General features: G+C 41.9%; 1 protein-coding gene across 1 annotated transcript in view; it reads right to left on the bottom strand.

Annotated features, from left to right (window-relative positions):
• LOC308610103 (RAD52 motif-containing protein 1-like) overlaps positions 1-20,377 on the bottom strand; it is a 247,799-nt gene that overhangs the window by 128,465 nt on the left and 98,957 nt on the right. The window lies entirely within an intron of this gene.

Below are 20,377 nucleotides of genomic sequence, written 5' to 3'. Positions count from 1 at the left end.
TTAACATGCTTACTAATCAATAAAGATATGAAAAAAAAACATATTTATGAAGCAAGCAAATTATATTAAAACACTGACTTTGAGAAAAGGTTGCTGCTTGCCAAGAAAACTTTATTATTATAAAACATTTTCTGCCATTTGTATTTCTTCATTTTCCCTTCCAGCTTATCTGTGTAGCCTTGTAAACACATCATAATCCAAAGCAGTTGAGCTTTATCAATAAAATGTAAATCAATGCAAGAGAGCCAACTGCATAAATAAAACAAAAGTGTACCATGCTGCCCTGGTGGAGCAGTGGTTGAGAGCCTGCCTGCCGATGCAGGGGACACGGCTTCGTGCCCCGGTCCGGGAAGATCCCACATGCCGCGGAGCGGCTAGGCCCCTGAGCCATGGCCGCTGAGCCTGCGTGTCCGTGGCCTGTGCTCCACCACGGGAGAGGCCACAAGAGTGAGAGGCCCGTGTACCGAAAAAAAGAAAGCATACCACCATCATCCCAAGCAGACTACAATATAGCAAGCAGATTATAAAATAATAGTCTACAAGCCTGCTTTTTAAAATATATATCTAAATGCATTGAATATCTTATATAAAAAGCCAAGAGATAGAGATGAAACAAAATATTAAAAGTAAACATCTCCTTCCCCAAAACCCTAACTCCCTTCCTGTCACGAGGAGAACATCACACAAACCCAAGCTGAGGGACAGTCTATGAAATACGTGAACCAGGACTCTTCAAAATTGTCATTAAGAAAAGGAAAGTCTGGGACTTTCCTGGTGGTGCAGTGCTTAAGAATCCGTCTGCCAATGCAGGGGACACGGGTTCCAGCCGTGGTCTGGGAAGATCCCACATGGCGCAGAGCAACTAAGCCCGTACGTCACGACTACTGAGCCTGCGCCCTAGAGCCCGCGAGCCACAACTGCTGAGGCCACACGCCGCAACTACTGAAGCCCACGCACTCTAGGGCCTGTGTGCCGCAACTACTGAGCCCAGCTGCTGCAATTACTGAAGCCCGCACACTTAGAGCCCGTGCTCCGCAACAAGAGAAACCACAACAATCAGCAGTCCACGCACCACAACAAAGAGTAGCCCCCACTTGCCACAACCAGAGAAAGCCCGCGCGCAGCAACAAAGACCCAACACAGCCAAATATAAACAATAATAAAAATAAATAAATAAAGGCATCCTCACATAAAAACAAAAGAGGAAATAATGTGTTCAAAAAACAATAACTGGTGGGGCAGTGGTTAAGAGTCCGTCAGCCAGTGCAGGAGACACGGGTTTGAGCCCTGGTCCGGGAAGATCCCACATGCTGCAGAGCAACTAAGCCCATGAGCCACAACTACTCAGCCTGCGCGTCAGGAGCCTGTGCTCCGCAACAAGAGGGGCCGCGGCAGTGACAGGCCCACGCACCACGATGAGGAGTGGCCCCTGCTCGCCGCAACTAGAGAAGGCCCTCGCACAGAAACGAAGACCCAACACAGCCAAAAATAAATAAAAAAATAAATAAAAATAAGTACATTTAAAAGGAAAACCTATACATTTCCCTTTGTGCAAATGTAGGTTTTCGAGGCAAGAGTAGAGCCTCAGAAAGAATGTCTGCAAACAGGACAATCACTAGTTCACTAAGTACAAGATGTAGGATACTTTTCAAGAATCCCATCACAGCTAGATAATTGGTCCCGAACCAAAAGTAAATACTGGAAGAAAAATGAAATCAACAGTGTACCACACAGGTGGTAGGCAGACTGGCCTGGACTAAGACATCTTCAGTAATAGATAATAAGGGTGCTGATTTGTAAGCATCATTCTCGTCCCACTGTGGACTTCCTTCTGCGACAGTATAAGGATACCACCAGATCATCTTGAAATCAAGTCATGAAATGTACTTTTATAGTTTTAAAAATCAATTCTTGTCCTTAAATTAACTTTTCTTGTCAGTTTAGTCAGGGTCCTCTATTACTTCTAAATCATTAAATCTTATTTCATTAGAGACAGGCTTCAAAAAATAAAAATAAACTGTGATCAAATAGCAGGAACAAACAGTAGTAAGTGAAATTTCTTCAATCTAAACTGAAGATGATTTCTGTATCTCTGTCTTTTACATTTGTCTCCATTGGGGCAAAAAATTACGTACCTCATAATTAACTTGGCTGGAATGAATCAGACTGCATTTGTAAAATTTCATAAGACCAATGAGCTGTGCTAAACAGTACCACTATCCACCTGAGCAGAAATTACTATCCATAAGTTTCTTTACAAAACTAACAAAACAAAAATTGAAACAAAAGAAGAACTACTAGAAAAATATTAGAGATTCATTTTTTAAGTCAGGAATTTGCCTTTAGTCAGTAATTTGCCTCATACATTATGATTTTCCCTGTGGAAACCCAGTTATTATCCTGAAAACAAGACCACTTTAGAAAGCAAATGCATCGTGACAAAAGAAAGAAAAGGCAGGTTGATACATTATTAAAATAACTCACACGCCATACCCTGAGGAGTAAGGAAGCCATGGCAGAGCAGGCCCCCTTCTCCTCAATGGACAGCACAGCTGTGGGGAAGACACTGCAGCTAGCAGAAGCGTGTCACACTTCCTCAGGGAGGAAGCAAGTTACAGACCACTCTAGAGAGGGCGCCCAGAAACTGATGGCCACGCTCATTACCCAACGTCCAGGCTACCCACAGGCTGACTGCAACCCAACGTTCCCACCACTCCAACAAAGGCCCCAGGAACCGTCAGGCCTCTGAGGCTCTGCCAATGCCCTTCCCCCTACCCAAATATCCTTTCCCTCCTCTCTCCGGAACTCAATCCTGCCCAGCTCTAAATGAACACACCAAGGTCTATTTCCCTAAGAATGCCTCTCTCAAAACCAAAATTTCTTCATCTAGAATGATCTGCCTCTTACTCATCCATCATTATCTTGGATTAAATACATCATGTAAGATGCCTTATCTGACCAACACAACTAGTTTAGAAATAAGAGTCATGTTTTAGACCATCTATGACATGACATGGCAACCATTCAGCACACTAAAACCATTCAATAAACACTCTAATTGAGTTTCCCAAAGAGTTGACCTAAAATAACCTAAATGCCAAGCATTCCAAGAACCGTCCTGAACCAAATTCACTTCTCATTCGAATGCCAATGTCATACACAGGGATGTTGTATTGTCTTGAAATGTACTTGCCTTTATCCAAAACTAGAATCTCTGATGAATCTATGGGACACACATGTAAAATATTCTGCAAAGTCAAAAAGCTTTATTTATCGTACTGTGCTTAATATTCAGCCAGACCTGCAGTTTTCTCTAAAACTTATACAATTACTGAGTATGCAAGAAGCATTAGAAGAGAGACTAAGTCTATTGAGAAGAAAACTGGAAGCGAAGGTCATCAATCATTTTCTACTTGGAATCATCTCTTTCATAAAGAGGTAAATGCTCCTAAGTTCCAGAATGAATGGAATTCAATACAGCAAAGTAAAATGCTTTCATTACATAAAATAAATATCTTGATGGACCTTCCACCATCTGTTTTAGTAACTTCAATTATAAAAAAAACACGTAAATTTAAGAAAAGTTATATCAACAGCTAAAATTGAGATTTTTTTTCCATCTATTACTTTGATTTTCCTGACCCATTTTTGAGAACTGTCAGCATTCTACATCAAGAATTCCAAATTATTTCTTGAAGAGAGTGAGATTCCTCCCAAGTCATTTAACATGCTTACTAATCAATAAAGATATGAAAAAAAAACATATTTATGAAGCAAGCAAATTATATTAAAACACTGACTTTGAGAAAAGGTTGCTGCTTGCCAAGAAAACTTTATTATTATAAAACATTTTCTGCCATTTGTATTTCTTCATTTTCCCTTCCAGCTTATCTGTGTAGCCTTGTAAACACATCATAATCCAAAGCAGTTGAGCTTTATCAATAAAATGTAAATCAATGCAAGAGAGCCAACTGCATAAATAAAACAAAAGTGTACCATGCTTCCCTGGTGGAGCAGTGGTTGAGAGCCTGCCTGCCGATGCAGGGGACACGGCTTCGTGCCCCGGTCCGGGAAGATCCCACATGCCGCGGAGCGGCTAGGCCCCTGAGCCATGGCCGCTGAGCCTGCGTGTCCTTGGCCTGTGCTCCACCACGGGAGAGGCCACAAGAGTGAGAGGCCCGTGTACCGAAAAAAAGAAAGCATACCACCATCATCCCAAGCAGACTACAATATAGCAAGCAGATTATAAAATAATAGTCTACAAGCCTGCTTTTTAAAATATATATCTAAATGCATTGAATATCTTATATAAAAAGCCAAGAGATAGAGATGAAACAAAATATTAAAAGTAAACATCTCCTTCCCCAAAACCCTACCTCCCTTCCTGTCACGAGGAGAACATCACACAAACCCAAGCTGAGGGACAGTCTATGAAATACGTGAACCAGGACTCTTCAAAATTGTCATTAAGAAAAGGAAAGTCTGGGACTTTCCTGGTGGTGCAGTGCTTAAGAATCCGTCTGCCAATGCAGGGGACACGGGTTCCAGCCGTGGTCTGGGAAGATCCCACATGGCGCAGAGCAACTAAGCCCGTACGTCACGACTACTGAGCCTGCGCCCTAGAGCCCGCGAGCCACAACTGCTGAGGCCACACGCCGCAACTACTGAAGCCCACGCACTCTAGGGCCTGTGTGCCGCAACTACTGAGCCCAGCTGCTGCAATTACTGAAGCCCGCACACTTAGAGCCCGTGCTCCGCAACAAGAGAAACCACAACAATCAGCAGTCCACGCACCACAACAAAGAGTAGCCCCCACTTGCCACAACCAGAGAAAGCCCGCGCGCAGCAACAAAGACCCAACACAGCCAAATATAAACAATAATAAAAATAAATAAATAAAGGCATCCTCACATAAAAACAAAAGAGGAAATAATGTTTTCAAAAAACAATAACTGGTGGGGCAGTGGTTAAGAGTCCGTCAGCCAGTGCAGGAGACACGGGTTTGAGCCCTGGTCCGGGAAGATCCCACATGCTGCAGAGCAACTAAGCCCATGAGCCACAACTACTCAGCCTGCGCGTCAGGAGCCTGTGCTCCGCAACAAGAGGGGCCGCGGCAGTGACAGGCCCACGCACCACGATGAGGAGTGGCCCCTGCTCGCCGCAACTAGAGAAGGCCCTCGCACAGAAACGAAGACCCAACACAGCCAAAAATAAATAAAAAAATAAATAAAAATAAGTACATTTAAAAGGAAAACCTATACATTTCCCTTTGTGCAAATGTAGGTTTTCGAGGCAAGAGTAGAGCCTCAGAAAGAATGTCTGCAAACAGGACAATCACTAGTTCACTAAGTACAAGATGTAGGATACTTTTCAAGAATCCCATCACAGCTAGATAATTGGTCCCGAACCAAAAGTAAATACTGGAAGAAAAATGAAATCAACAGTGTACCACACAGGTGGTAGGCAGACTGGCCTGGACTAAGACATCTTCAGTAATAGATAATAAGGGTGCTGATTTGTAAGCATCATTCTCGTCCCACTGTGGACTTCCTTCTGCGACAGTATAAGGATACCACCAGATCATCTTGAAATCAAGTCATGAAATGTACTTTTATAGTTTTAAAAATCAATTCTTGTCCTTAAATTAACTTTTCTTGTCAGTTTAGTCAGGGTCCTCTATTACTTCTAAATCATTAAATCTTATTTCATTAGAGACAGGCTTCAAAAAATAAAAATAAACTGTGATCAAATAGCAGGAACAAACAGTAGTAAGTGAAATTTCTTCAATCTAAACTGAAGATGATTTCTGTATCTCTGTCTTTTACATTTGTCTCCATTGGGGCAAAAAATTACGTACCTCATAATTAACTTGGCTGGAATGAATCAGACTGCATTTGTAAAATTTCATAAGACCAATGAGCTGTGCTAAACAGTACCACTATCCACCTGAGCAGAAATTACTATCCATAAGTTTCTTTACAAAACTAACAAAACAAAAATTGAAACAAAAGAAGAACTACTAGAAAAATATTAGAGATTCATTTTTTAAGTCAGGAATTTGCCTTTAGTCAGTAATTTGCCTCATACATTATGATTTTCCCTGTGGAAACCCAGTTATTATCCTGAAAACAAGACCACTTTAGAAAGCAAATGCATCGTGACAAAAGAAAGAAAAGGCAGGTTGATACATTATTAAAATAACTCACACGCCATACCCTGAGGAGTAAGGAAGCCATGGCAGAGCAGGCCCCCTTCTCCTCAATGGACAGCACAGCTGTGGGGAAGACACTGCAGCTAGCAGAAGCGTGTCACACTTCCTCAGGGAGGAAGCAAGTTACAGACCACTCTAGAGAGGGCGCCCAGAAACTGATGGCCACGCTCATTACCCAACGTCCAGGCTACCCACAGGCTGACTGCAACCCAACGTTCCCACCACTCCCACAAAGGCCCCAGGAACCGTCAGGCCTCTGAGGCTCTGCCAATGCCCTTCCCCCTACCCAAATATCCTTTCCCTCCTCTCTCCGGAACTCAATCCTGCCCAGCTCTAAATGAACACACCAAGGTCTATTTCCCTAAGAATGCCTCTCTCAAAACCAAAATTTCTTCATCTAGAATGATCTGCCTCTTACTCATCCATCATTATCTTGGATTAAATACATCATGTAAGATGCCTTATCTGACCAACACAACTAGTTTAGAAATAAGAGTCATGTTTTAGACCATCTATGACATGACATGGCAACCATTCAGCACACTAAAACCATTCAATAAACACTCTAATTGAGTTTCCCAAAGAGTTGACCTAAAATAACCTAAATGCCAAGCATTCCAAGAACCATCCTGAACCAAATTCACTTCTCATTCGAATGCCAATGTCATACACAGGGATGTTGTATTGTCTTGAAATGTACTTGCCTTTATCCAAAACTAGAATCTCTGATGAATCTATGGGACACACATGTAAAATATTCTGCAAAGTCAAAAAGCTTTATTTATCGTACTGTGCTTAATATTCAGCCAGACCTGCAGTTTTCTCTAAAACTTATACAATTACTGAGTATGCAAGAAGCATTAGAAGAGAGACTAAGTCTATTGAGAAGAAAACTGGAAGCGAAGGTCATCAATCATTTTCTACTTGGAATCATCTCTTTCATAAAGAGGTAAATGCTCCTAAGTTCCAGAATGAATGGAATTCAATACAGCAAAGTAAAATGCTTTCATTACATAAAATAAATATCTTGATGGACCTTCCACCATCTGTTTTAGTAACTTCAATTATAAAAAAAACCCGTAAATTTAAGAAAAGTTATATCAACAGCTAAAATTGAGATTTTTTTTTCAATCTATTACTTTGATTTTCCTGACCCATTTTTGAGAACTGTCAGCATTCTACATCAAGAATTCCAAATTATTTCTTGAAGAGAGTGAGATTCCTCCCAAGTCATTTAACATGCTTACTAATCAATAAAGATATGAAAAAAAAACATATTTATGAAGCAAGCAAATTATATTAAAACACTGACTTTGAGAAAAGGTTGCTGCTTGCCAAGAAAACTTTATTATTATAAAACATTTTCTGCCATTTGTATTTCTTCATTTTCCCTTCCAGCTTATCTGTGTAGCCTTGTAAACACATCATAATCCAAAGCAGTTGAGCTTTATCAATAAAATGTAAATCAATGCAAGAGAGCCAACTGCATAAATAAAACAAAAGTGTACCATGCTTCCCTGGTGGAGCAGTGGTTGAGAGCCTGCCTGCCGATGCAGGGGACACGGCTTCGTGCCCCGGTCCGGGAAGATCCCACATGCCGCGGAGCGGCTAGGCCCCTGAGCCATGGCCGCTGAGCCTGCGTGTCCTTGGCCTGTGCTCCACCACGGGAGAGGCCACAAGAGTGAGAGGCCCGTGTACCGAAAAAAAGAAAGCATACCACCATCATCCCAAGCAGACTACAATATAGCAAGCAGATTATAAAATAATAGTCTACAAGCCTGCTTTTTAAAATATATATCTAAATGCATTGAATATCTTATATAAAAAGCCAAGAGATAGAGATGAAACAAAATATTAAAAGTAAACATCTCCTTCCCCAAAACCCTAACTCCCTTCCTGTCACGAGGAGAACATCACACAAACCCAAGCTGAGGGACAGTCTATGAAATACGTGAACCAGGACTCTTCAAAATTGTCATTAAGAAAAGGAAAGTCTGGGACTTTCCTGGTGGTGCAGTGCTTAAGAATCCGTCTGCCAATGCAGGGGACACGGGTTCCAGCCCTGGTCTGGGAAGATCCCACATGGCGCAGAGCAACTAAGCCCGTACGTCACGACTACTGAGCCTGCGCCCTAGAGCCCGCGAGCCACAACTGCTGAGGCCACACGCCGCAACTACTGAAGCCCACGCACTCTAGGGCCTGTGTGCCGCAACTACTGAGCCCAGCTGCTGCAATTACTGAAGCCCGCACACTTAGAGCCCGTGCTCCGCAACAAGAGAAACCACAACAATCAGCAGTCCACGCACCACAACAAAGAGTAGCCCCCACTTGCCACAACCAGAGAAAGCCCGCGCGCAGCAACAAAGACCCAACACAGCCAAATATAAACAATAATAAAAATAAATAAATAAAGGCATCCTCACATAAAAACAAAAGAGGAAATAATGTTTTCAAAAAACAATAACTGGTGGGGCAGTGGTTAAGAGTCCGTCAGCCAGTGCAGGAGACACGGGTTTCAGCCCTGGTCCGGGAAGATCCCACATGCTGCAGAGCAACTAAGCCCATGAGCCACAACTACTCAGCCTGCGCGTCAGGAGCCTGTGCTCCGCAACAAGAGGGGCCGCGGCAGTGACAGGCCCACGCACCACGATGAGGAGTGGCCCCTGCTCGCCGCAACTAGAGAAGGCCCTCGCACAGAAACGAAGACCCAACACAGCCAAAAATAAATAAAAAAATAAATAAAAATAAGTACATTTAAAAGGAAAACCTATACATTTCCCTTTCTGCAAATGTAGGTTTTCGAGGCAAGAGTAGAGCCTCAGAAAGAATGTCTGCAAACAGGACAATCACTAGTTCACTAAGTACAAGATGTAGGATACTTTTCAAGAATCCCATCACAGCTAGATAATTGGTCCCGAACCAAAAGTAAATACTGGAAGAAAAATGAAATCAACAGTGTACCACACAGGTGGTAGGCAGACTGGCCTGGACTAAGACATCTTCAGTAATAGATAATAAGGGTGCTGATTTGTAAGCATCATTCTCGTCCCACTGTGGACTTCCTTCTGCGACAGTATAAGGATACCACCAGATCATCTTGAAATCAAGTCATGAAATGTACTTTTATAGTTTTAAAAATCAATTCTTGTCCTTAAATTAACTTTTCTTGTCAGTTTAGTCAGGGTCCTCTATTACTTCTAAATCATTAAATCTTATTTCATTAGAGACAGGCTTCAAAAAATAAAAATAAACTGTGATCAAATAGCAGGAACAAACAGTAGTAAGTGAAATTTCTTCAATCTAAACTGAAGATGATTTCTGTATCTCTGTCTTTTACATTTGTCTCCATTGGGGCAAAAAATTACGTACCTCATAATTAACTTGGCTGGAATGAATCAGACTGCATTTGTAAAATTTCATAAGACCAATGAGCTGTGCTAAACAGTACCACTATCCACCTGAGCAGAAATTACTATCCATAAGTTTCTTTACAAAACTAACAAAACAAAAATTGAAACAAAAGAAGAACTACTAGAAAAATATTAGAGATTCATTTTTTAAGTCAGGAATTTGCCTTTAGTCAGTAATTTGCCTCATACATTATGATTTTCCCTGTGGAAACCCAGTTATTATCCTGAAAACAAGACCACTTTAGAAAGCAAATGCATCGTGACAAAAGAAAGAAAAGGCAGGTTGATACATTATTAAAATAACTCACACGCCATACCCTGAGGAGTAAGGAAGCCATGGCAGAGCAGGCCCCCTTCTCCTCAATGGACAGCACAGCTGTGGGGAAGACACTGCAGCTAGCAGAAGCGTGTCACACTTCCTCAGGGAGGAAGCAAGTTACAGACCACTCTAGAGAGGGCGCCCAGAAACTGATGGCCACGCTCATTACCCAACGTCCAGGCTACCCACAGGCTGACTGCAACCCAACGTTCCCACCACTCCAACAAAGGCCCCAGGAACCGTCAGGCCTCTGAGGCTCTGCCAATGCCCTTCCCCCTACCCAAATATCCTTTCCCTCCTCTCTCCGGAACTCAATCCTGCCCAGCTCTAAATGAACACACCAAGGTCTATTTCCCTAAGAATGCCTCTCTCAAAACCAAAATTTCTTCATCTAGAATGATCTGCCTCTTACTCATCCATCATTATCTTGGATTAAATACATCATGTAAGATGCCTTATCTGACCAACACAACTAGTTTAGAAATAAGAGTCATGTTTTAGACCATCTATGACATGACATGGCAACCATTCAGCACACTAAAACCATTCAATAAACACTCTAATTGAGTTTCCCAAAGAGTTGACCTAAAATAACCTAAATGCCAAGCATTCCAAGAACCGTCCTGAACCAAATTCACTTCTCATTCGAATGCCAATGTCATACACAGGGATGTTGTATTGTCTTGAAATGTACTTGCCTTTATCCAAAACTAGAATCTCTGATGAATCTATGGGACACACATGTAAAATATTCTGCAAAGTCAAAAAGCTTTATTTATCGTACTGTGCTTAATATTCAGCCAGACCTGCAGTTTTCTCTAAAACTTATACAATTACTGAGTATGCAAGAAGCATTAGAAGAGAGACTAAGTCTATTGAGAAGAAAACTGGAAGCGAAGGTCATCAATCATTTTCTACTTGGAATCATCTCTTTCATAAAGAGGTAAATGCTCCTAAGTTCCAGAATGAATGGAATTCAATACAGCAAAGTAAAATGCTTTCATTACATAAAATAAATATCTTGATGGACCTTCCACCATCTGTTTTAGTAACTTCAATTATAAAAAAAACCCGTAAATTTAAGAAAAGTTATATCAACAGCTAAAATTGAGATTTTTTTTTCAATCTATTACTTTGATTTTCCTGACCCATTTTTGAGAACTGTCAGCATTCTACATCAAGAATTCCAAATTATTTCTTGAAGAGAGTGAGATTCCTCCCAAGTCATTTAACATGCTTACTAATCAATAAAGATATGAAAAAAAAACATATTTATGAAGCAAGCAAATTATATTAAAACACTGACTTTGAGAAAAGGTTGCTGCTTGCCAAGAAAACTTTATTATTATAAAACATTTTCTGCCATTTGTATTTCTTCATTTTCCCTTCCAGCTTATCTGTGTAGCCTTGTAAACACATCATAATCCAAAGCAGTTGAGCTTTATCAATAAAATGTAAATCAATGCAAGAGAGCCAACTGCATAAATAAAACAAAAGTGTACCATGCTTCCCTGGTGGAGCAGTGGTTGAGAGCCTGCCTGCCGATGCAGGGGACACGGCTTCGTGCCCCGGTCCGGGAAGATCCCACATGCCGCGGAGCGGCTAGGCCCCTGAGCCATGGCCGCTGAGCCTGCGTGTCCTTGGCCTGTGCTCCACCACGGGAGAGGCCACAAGAGTGAGAGGCCCGTGTACCGAAAAAAAGAAAGCATACCACCATCATCCCAAGCAGACTACAATATAGCAAGCAGATTATAAAATAATAGTCTACAAGCCTGCTTTTTAAAATATATATCTAAATGCATTGAATATCTTATATAAAAAGCCAAGAGATAGAGATGAAACAAAATATTAAAAGTAAACATCTCCTTCCCCAAAACCCTAACTCCCTTCCTGTCACGAGGAGAACATCACACAAACCCAAGCTGAGGGACAGTCTATGAAATACGTGAACCAGGACTCTTCAAAATTGTCATTAAGAAAAGGAAAGTCTGGGACTTTCCTGGTGGTGCAGTGCTTAAGAATCCGTCTGCCAATGCAGGGGACACGGGTTCCAGCCCTGGTCTGGGAAGATCCCACATGGCGCAGAGCAACTAAGCCCGTACGTCACGACTACTGAGCCTGCGCCCTAGAGCCCGCGAGCCACAACTGCTGAGGCCACACGCCGCAACTACTGAAGCCCACGCACTCTAGGGCCTGTGTGCCGCAACTACTGAGCCCAGCTGCTGCAATTACTGAAGCCCGCACACTTAGAGCCCGTGCTCCGCAACAAGAGAAACCACAACAATCAGCAGTCCACGCACCACAACAAAGAGTAGCCCCCACTTGCCACAACCAGAGAAAGCCCGCGCGCAGCAACAAAGACCCAACACAGCCAAATATAAACAATAATAAAAATAAATAAATAAAGGCATCCTCACATAAAAACAAAAGAGGAAATAATGTTTTCAAAAAACAATAACTGGTGGGGCAGTGGTTAAGAGTCCGTCAGCCAGTGCAGGAGACACGGGTTTCAGCCCTGGTCCGGGAAGATCCCACATGCTGCAGAGCAACTAAGCCCATGAGCCACAACTACTCAGCCTGCGCGTCAGGAGCCTGTGCTCCGCAACAAGAGGGGCCGCGGCAGTGACAGGCCCACGCACCACGATGAGGAGTGGCCCCTGCTCGCCGCAACTAGAGAAGGCCCTCGCACAGAAACGAAGACCCAACACAGCCAAAAATAAATAAAAAAATAAATAAAAATAAGTACATTTAAAAGGAAAACCTATACATTTCCCTTTCTGCAAATGTAGGTTTTCGAGGCAAGAGTAGAGCCTCAGAAAGAATGTCTGCAAACAGGACAATCACTAGTTCACTAAGTACAAGATGTAGGATACTTTTCAAGAATCCCATCACAGCTAGATAATTGGTCCCGAACCAAAAGTAAATACTGGAAGAAAAATGAAATCAACAGTGTACCACACAGGTGGTAGGCAGACTGGCCTGGACTAAGACATCTTCAGTAATAGATAATAAGGGTGCTGATTTGTAAGCATCATTCTCGTCCCACTGTGGACTTCCTTCTGCGACAGTATAAGGATACCACCAGATCATCTTGAAATCAAGTCATGAAATGTACTTTTATAGTTTTAAAAATCAATTCTTGTCCTTAAATTAACTTTTCTTGTCAGTTTAGTCAGGGTCCTCTATTACTTCTAAATCATTAAATCTTATTTCATTAGAGACAGGCTTCAAAAAATAAAAATAAACTGTGATCAAATAGCAGGAACAAACAGTAGTAAGTGAAATTTCTTCAATCTAAACTGAAGATGATTTCTGTATCTCTGTCTTTTACATTTGTCTCCATTGGGGCAAAAAATTACGTACCTCATAATTAACTTGGCTGGAATGAATCAGACTGCATTTGTAAAATTTCATAAGACCAATGAGCTGTGCTAAACAGTACCACTATCCACCTGAGCAGAAATTACTATCCATAAGTTTCTTTACAAAACTAACAAAACAAAAATTGAAACAAAAGAAGAACTACTAGAAAAATATTAGAGATTCATTTTTTAAGTCAGGAATTTGCCTTTAGTCAGTAATTTGCCTCATACATTATGATTTTCCCTGTGGAAACCCAGTTATTATCCTGAAAACAAGACCACTTTAGAAAGCAAATGCATCGTGACAAAAGAAAGAAAAGGCAGGTTGATACATTATTAAAATAACTCACACGCCATACCCTGAGGAGTAAGGAAGCCATGGCAGAGCAGGCCCCCTTCTCCTCAATGGACAGCACAGCTGTGGGGAAGACACTGCAGCTAGCAGAAGCGTGTCACACTTCCTCAGGGAGGAAGCAAGTTACAGACCACTCTAGAGAGGGCGCCCAGAAACTGATGGCCACGCTCATTACCCAACGTCCAGGCTACCCACAGGCTGACTGCAACCCAACGTTCCCACCACTCCAACAAAGGGCCCAGGAACCGTCAGGCCTCTGAGGCTCTGCCAATGCCCTTCCCCCTACCCAAATATCCTTTCCCTCCTCTCTCCGGAACTCAATCCTGCCCAGCTCTAAATGAACACACCAAGGTCTATTTCCCTAAGAATGCCTCTCTCAAAACCAAAATTTCTTCATCTAGAATGATCTGCCTCTTACTCATCCATCATTATCTTGGATTAAATACATCATGTAAGATGCCTTATCTGACCAACACAACTAGTTTAGAAATAAGAGTCATGTTTTAGACCATCTATGACATGACATGGCAACCATTCAGCACACTAAAACCATTCAATAAACACTCTAATTGAGTTTCCCAAAGAGTTGACCTAAAATAACCTAAATGCCAAGCATTCCAAGAACCGTCCTGAACCAAATTCACTTCTCATTCGAATGCCAATGTCATACACAGGGATGTTGTATTGTCTTGAAATGTACTTGCCTTTATCCAAAACTAGAATCTCTGATGAATCTATGGGACACACATGTAAAATATTCTGCAAAGTCAAAAAGCTTTATTTATCGTACTGTGCTTAATATTCAGCCAGACCTGCAGTTTTCTCTAAAACTTATACAATTACTGAGTATGCAAGAAGCATTAGAAGAGAGACTAAGTCTATTGAGAAGAAAACTGGAAGCGAAGGTCATCAATCATTTTCTACTTGGAATCATCTCTTTCATAAAGAGGTAAATGCTCCTAAGTTCCAGAATGAATGGAATTCAATACAGCAAAGTAAAATGCTTTCATTACATAAAATAAATATCTTGATGGACCTTCCACCATCTGTTTTAGTAACTTCAATTATAAAAAAAACCCGTAAATTTAAGAAAAGTTATATCAACAGCTAAAATTGAGATTTTTTTTCCATCTATTACTTTGATTTTCCTGACCCATTTTTGAGAACTGTCAGCATTCTACATCAAGAATTCCAAATTATTTCTTGAAGAGAGTGAGATTCCTCCCAAGTCATTTAACATGCTTACTAATCAATAAAGATATGAAAAAAAACATATTTATGAAGCAAGCAAATTATATTAAAACACTGACTTTGAGAAAAGGTTGCTGCTTGCCAAGAAAACTTTATTATTATAAAACATTTTCTGCCATTTGTATTTCTTCATTTTCCCTTCCAGCTTATCTGTGTAGCCTTGTAAACACATCATAATCCAAAGCAGTTGAGCTTTATCAATAAAATGTAAATCAATGCAAGAGAGCCAACTGCATAAATAAAACAAAAGTGTACCATGCTTCCCTGGTGGAGCAGTGGTTGAGAGCCTGCCTGCCGATGCAGGGGACACGGCTTCGTGCCCCGGTCCGGGAAGATCCCACATGCCGCGGAGCGGCTAGGCCCCTGAGCCATGGCCGCTGAGCCTGCGTGTCCTTGGCCTGTGCTCCACCACGGGAGAGGCCACAAGAGTGAGAGGCCCGTGTACCGAAAAAAAGAAAGCATACCACCATCATCCCAAGCAGACTACAATATAGCAAGCAGATTATAAAATAATAGTCTACAAGCCTGCTTTTTAAAATATATATCTAAATGCATTGAATATCTTATATAAAAAGCCAAGAGATAGAGATGAAACAAAATATTAAAAGTAAACATCTCCTTCCCCAAAACCCTAACTCCCTTCCTGTCACGAGGAGAACATCACACAAACCCAAGCTGAGGGACAGTCTATGAAATACGTGAACCAGGACTCTTCAAAATTGTCATTAAGAAAAGGAAAGTCTGGGACTTTCCTGCTGGTGCAGTGCTTAAGAATCCGTCTGCCAATGCAGGGGACACGGGTTCCAGCCCTGGTCTGGGAAGATCCCACATGGCGCAGAGCAACTAAGCCCGTACGTCACGACTACTGAGCCTGCGCCCTAGAGCCCGCGAGCCACAACTGCTGAGGCCACACGCCGCAACTACTGAAGCCCACGCACTCTAGGGCCTGTGTGCCGCAACTACTGAGCCCAGCTGCTGCAATTACTGAAGCCCGCACACTTAGAGCCCGTGCTCCGCAACAAGAGAAACCACAACAATCAGCAGTCCACGCACCACAACAAAGAGTAGCCCCCACTTGCCACAACCAGAGAAAGCCCGCGCGCAGCAACAAAGACCCAACACAGCCAAATATAAACAATAATAAAAATAAATAAATAAAGGCATCCTCACATAAAAACAAAAGAGGAAATAATGTTTTCAAAAAACAATAACTGGTGGGGCAGTGGTTAAGAGTCCGTCAGCCAGTGCAGGAGACACGGGTTTGAGCCCTGGTCCGGGAAGATCCCACATGCTGCAGAGCAACTAAGCCCATGAGCCACAACTACTCAGCCTGCGCGTCAGGAGCCTGTGCTCCGCAACAAGAGGGGCCGCGGCAGTGACAGGCCCACGCACCACGATGAGGAGTGGCCCCTGCTCGCCGCAACTAGAGAAGGCCCTCGCACAGAAACGAAGACCCAACACAGCCAAAAATAAATAAAAAAATAAATAAAAATAAGTACATTTAAAAGGAAAACCTATACATTTCCCTTTCTGCAAATGTAGGTTTTCGAGGCAAGAGTAGAGCCTCAGAAAGAATGTCTGCAAACAGGACAATCACTAGTTCACTAAGTACAAGATGTAGGATACTTTTCAAGAATCCCATCACAGCTAGATAATTGGTCCCGAACCAAAAGTAAATACTGGAAGAAAAATGAAATCAACAGTGTACCACACAGGTGGTAGGCAGACTGGCCTGGACTAAGACATCTTCAGTAATAGATAATAAGGGTGCTGATTTGTAAGCATCATTCTCGTCCCACTGTGGACTTCCTTCTGCGACAGTATAAGGATACCACCAGATCATCTTGAAATCAAGTCATGAAATGTACTTTTATAGTTTTAAAAATCAATTCTTGTCCTTAAATTAACTTTTCTTGTCAGTTTAGTCAGGGTCCTCTATTACTTCTAAATCATTAAATCTTATTTCATTAGAGACAGGCTTCAAAAAATAAAAATAAACTGTGATCAAATAGCAGGAACAAACAGTAGTAAGTGAAATTTCTTCAATCTAAACTGAAGATGATTTCTGTATCTCTGTCTTTTACATTTGTCTCCATTGGGGCAAAAAATTACGTACCTCATAATTAACTTGGCTGGAATGAATCAGACTGCATTTGTAAAATTTCATAAGACCAATGAGCTGTGCTAAACAGTACCACTATCCACCTGAGCAGAAATTACTATCCATAAGTTTCTTTACAAAACTAACAAAACAAAAATTGAAACAAAAGAAGAACTACTAGAAAAATATTAGAGATTCATTTTTTAAGTCAGGAATTTGCCTTTAGTCAGTAATTTGCCTCATACATTATGATTTTCCCTGTGGAAACCCAGTTATTATCCTGAAAACAAGACCACTTTAGAAAGCAAATGCATCGTGACAAAAGAAAGAAAAGGCAGGTTGATACATTATTAAAATAACTCACACGCCATACCCTGAGGAGTAAGGAAGCCATGGCAGAGCAGGCCCCCTTCTCCTCAATGGACAGCACAGCTGTGGGGAAGACACTGCAGCTAGCAGAAGCGTGTCACACTTCCTCAGGGAGGAAGCAAGTTACAGACCACTCTAGAGAGGGCGCCCAGAAACTGATGGCCACGCTCATTACCCAACGTCCAGGCTACCCACAGGCTGACTGCAACCCAACGTTCCCACCACTCCAACAAAGGGCCCAGGAACCGTCAGGCCTCTGAGGCTCTGCCAATGCCCTTCCCCCTACCCAAATATCCTTTCCCTCCTCTCTCCGGAACTCAATCCTGCCCAGCTCTAAATGAACACACCAAGGTCTATTTCCCTAAGAATGCCTCTCTCAAAACCAAAATTTCTTCATCTAGAATGATCTGCCTCTTACTCATCCATCATTATCTTGGATTAAATACATCATGTAAGATGCCTTATCTGACCAACACAACTAGTTTAGAAATAAGAGTCATGTTTTAGACCATCTATGACATGACATGGCAACCATTCAGCACACTAAAACCATTCAATAAACACTCTAATTGAGTTTCCCAAAGAGTTGACCTAAAATAACCTAAATGCCAAGCATTCCAAGAACCGTCCTGAACCAAATTCACTTCTCATTCGAATGCCAATGTCATACACAGGGATGTTGTATTGTCTTGAAGTGTACTTGCCTTTATCCAAAACTAGAATCTCTGATGAATCTATGGGACACACATGTAAAATATTCTGCAAAGTCAAAAAGCTTTATTTATCGTACTGTGCTTAATATTCAGCCAGACCTGCAGTTTTCTCTAAAACTTATACAATTACTGAGTATGCAAGAAGCATTAGAAGAGAGACTAAGTCTATTGAGAAGAAAACTGGAAGCGAAGGTCATCAATCATTTTCTACTTGGAATCATCTCTTTCATAAAGAGGTAAATGCTCCTAAGTTCCAGAATGAATGGAATTCAATACAGCAAAGTAAAATGCTTTCATTACATAAAATAAATATCTTGATGGACCTTCCACCATCTGTTTTAGTAACTTCAATTATAAAAAAACCCCGTAAATTTAAGAAAAGTTATATCAACAGCTAAAATTGAGATTTTTTTTCCATCTATTACTTTGATTTTCCTGACCCATTTTTGAGAACTGTCAGCATTCTACATCAAGAATTCCAAATTATTTCTTGAAGAGAGTGAGATTCCTCCCAAGTCATTTAACATGCTTACTAACCAATAAAGATATGAAAAAAAAACATATTTATGAAGCAAGCAAATTATATTAAAACACTGACTTTGAGAAAAGGTTGCTGCTTGCCAAGAAAACTTTATTATTATAAAACATTTTCTGCCATTTGTATTTCTTCATTTTCCCTTCCAGCTTATCTGTGTAGCCTTGTAAACACATCATAATCCAAAGCAGTTGAGCTTTATCAATAAAATGTAAATCAATGCAAGAGAGCCAACTGCATAAATAAAACAAAAGTGTACCATGCTTCCCTGGTGGAGCAGTGGTTGAGAGCCTGCCTGCCGATGCAGGGGACACGGCTTCGTGCCCCGGTCCGGGAAGATCCCACATGCCGCGGAGCGGCTAGGCCCCTGAGCCATGGCCGCTGAGCCTGCGTGTCCTTGGCCTGTGCTCCACCACGGGAGAGGCCACAAGAGTGAGAGGCCCGTGTACCGAAAAAAAGAAAGCATACCACCATCATCCCAAGCACACTACAATATAGCAAGCAGATTATAAAATAATAGTCTACAAGCCTGCTTTTTAAAATATATATCTAAATGCATTGAATATCTTATATAAAAAGCCAAGAGATAGAGATGAAACAAAATATTAAAAGTAAACATCTCCTTCCCCAAAACCCTACCTCCCTTCCTGTCACGAGGAGAACATCACACAAACCCAAGCTGAGGGACAGTCTATGAAATACGTGAACCAGGACTCTTCAAAATTGTCATTAAGAAAAGGAAAGTCTGGGACTTTCCTGGTGGTGCAGTGCTTAAGAATCCGTCTGCCAATGCAGGGGACACGGGTTCCAGCCGTGGTCTGGGAAGATCCCACATGGCGCAGAGCAACTAAGCCCGTATGTCACGACTACTGAGCCTGCGCCCTAGAGCCCGCGAGCCACAACTGCTGAGGCCACACGCCGCAACTACTGAAGCCCACGCACTCTAGGGCCTGTGTGCCGCAACTACTGAGCCCAGCTGCTGCAATTACTGAAGCCCGCACACTTAGAGCCCGTGCTCCGCAACAAGAGAAACCACAACAATCAGCAGTCCACGCACCACAACAAAGAGTAGCCCCCACTTGCCACAACCAGAGAAAGCCCGCGCGCAGCAACAAAGACCCAACACAGCCAAATATAAACAATAATAAAAATAAATAAATAAAGGCATCCTCACATAAAAACAAAAGAGGAAATAATGTTTTCAAAAAACAATAACTGGTGGGGCAGTGGTTAAGAGTCCGTCAGCCAGTGCAGGAGACACGGGTTTGAGCCCTGGTCCGGGAAGATCCCACATGCTGCAGAGCAACTAAGCCCATGAGCCACAACTACTCAGCCTGCGCGTCAGGAGCCTGTGCTCCGCAACAAGAGGGGCCGCGGCAGTGACAGGCCCACGCACCACGATGAGGAGTGGCCCCTGCTCGCCGCAACTAGAGAAGGCCCTCGCACAGAAACGAAGACCCAACACAGCCAAAAATAAATAAAAAATAAATAAAAATAAGTACATTTAAAAGGAAAACCTATACATTTCCCTTTGTGCAAATGTAGGTTTTCGAGGCAAGAGTAGAGCCTCAGAAAGAATGTCTGCAAACAGGACAATCACTAGTTCACTAAGTACAAGATGTAGGATACTTTTCAAGAATCCCATCACAGCTAGATAATTGGTCCCGAACCAAAAGTAAATACTGGAAGAAAAATGAAATCAACAGTGTACCACACAGGTGGTAGGCAGACTGGCCTGGACTAAGACATCT

The sequence above is a fragment of the Mesoplodon bidens genome, assembly GCF_964165515.1.
Source record: "Mesoplodon bidens genome assembly, contig: HAP1_SCAFFOLD_150, whole genome shotgun sequence".
Taxonomy (NCBI): domain Eukaryota; kingdom Metazoa; phylum Chordata; class Mammalia; order Artiodactyla; family Ziphiidae; genus Mesoplodon; species Mesoplodon bidens.
The sequence above is the reverse complement of the archived record's forward strand: the minus strand, read 5'-3'. Positions and strand labels throughout refer to the sequence as shown.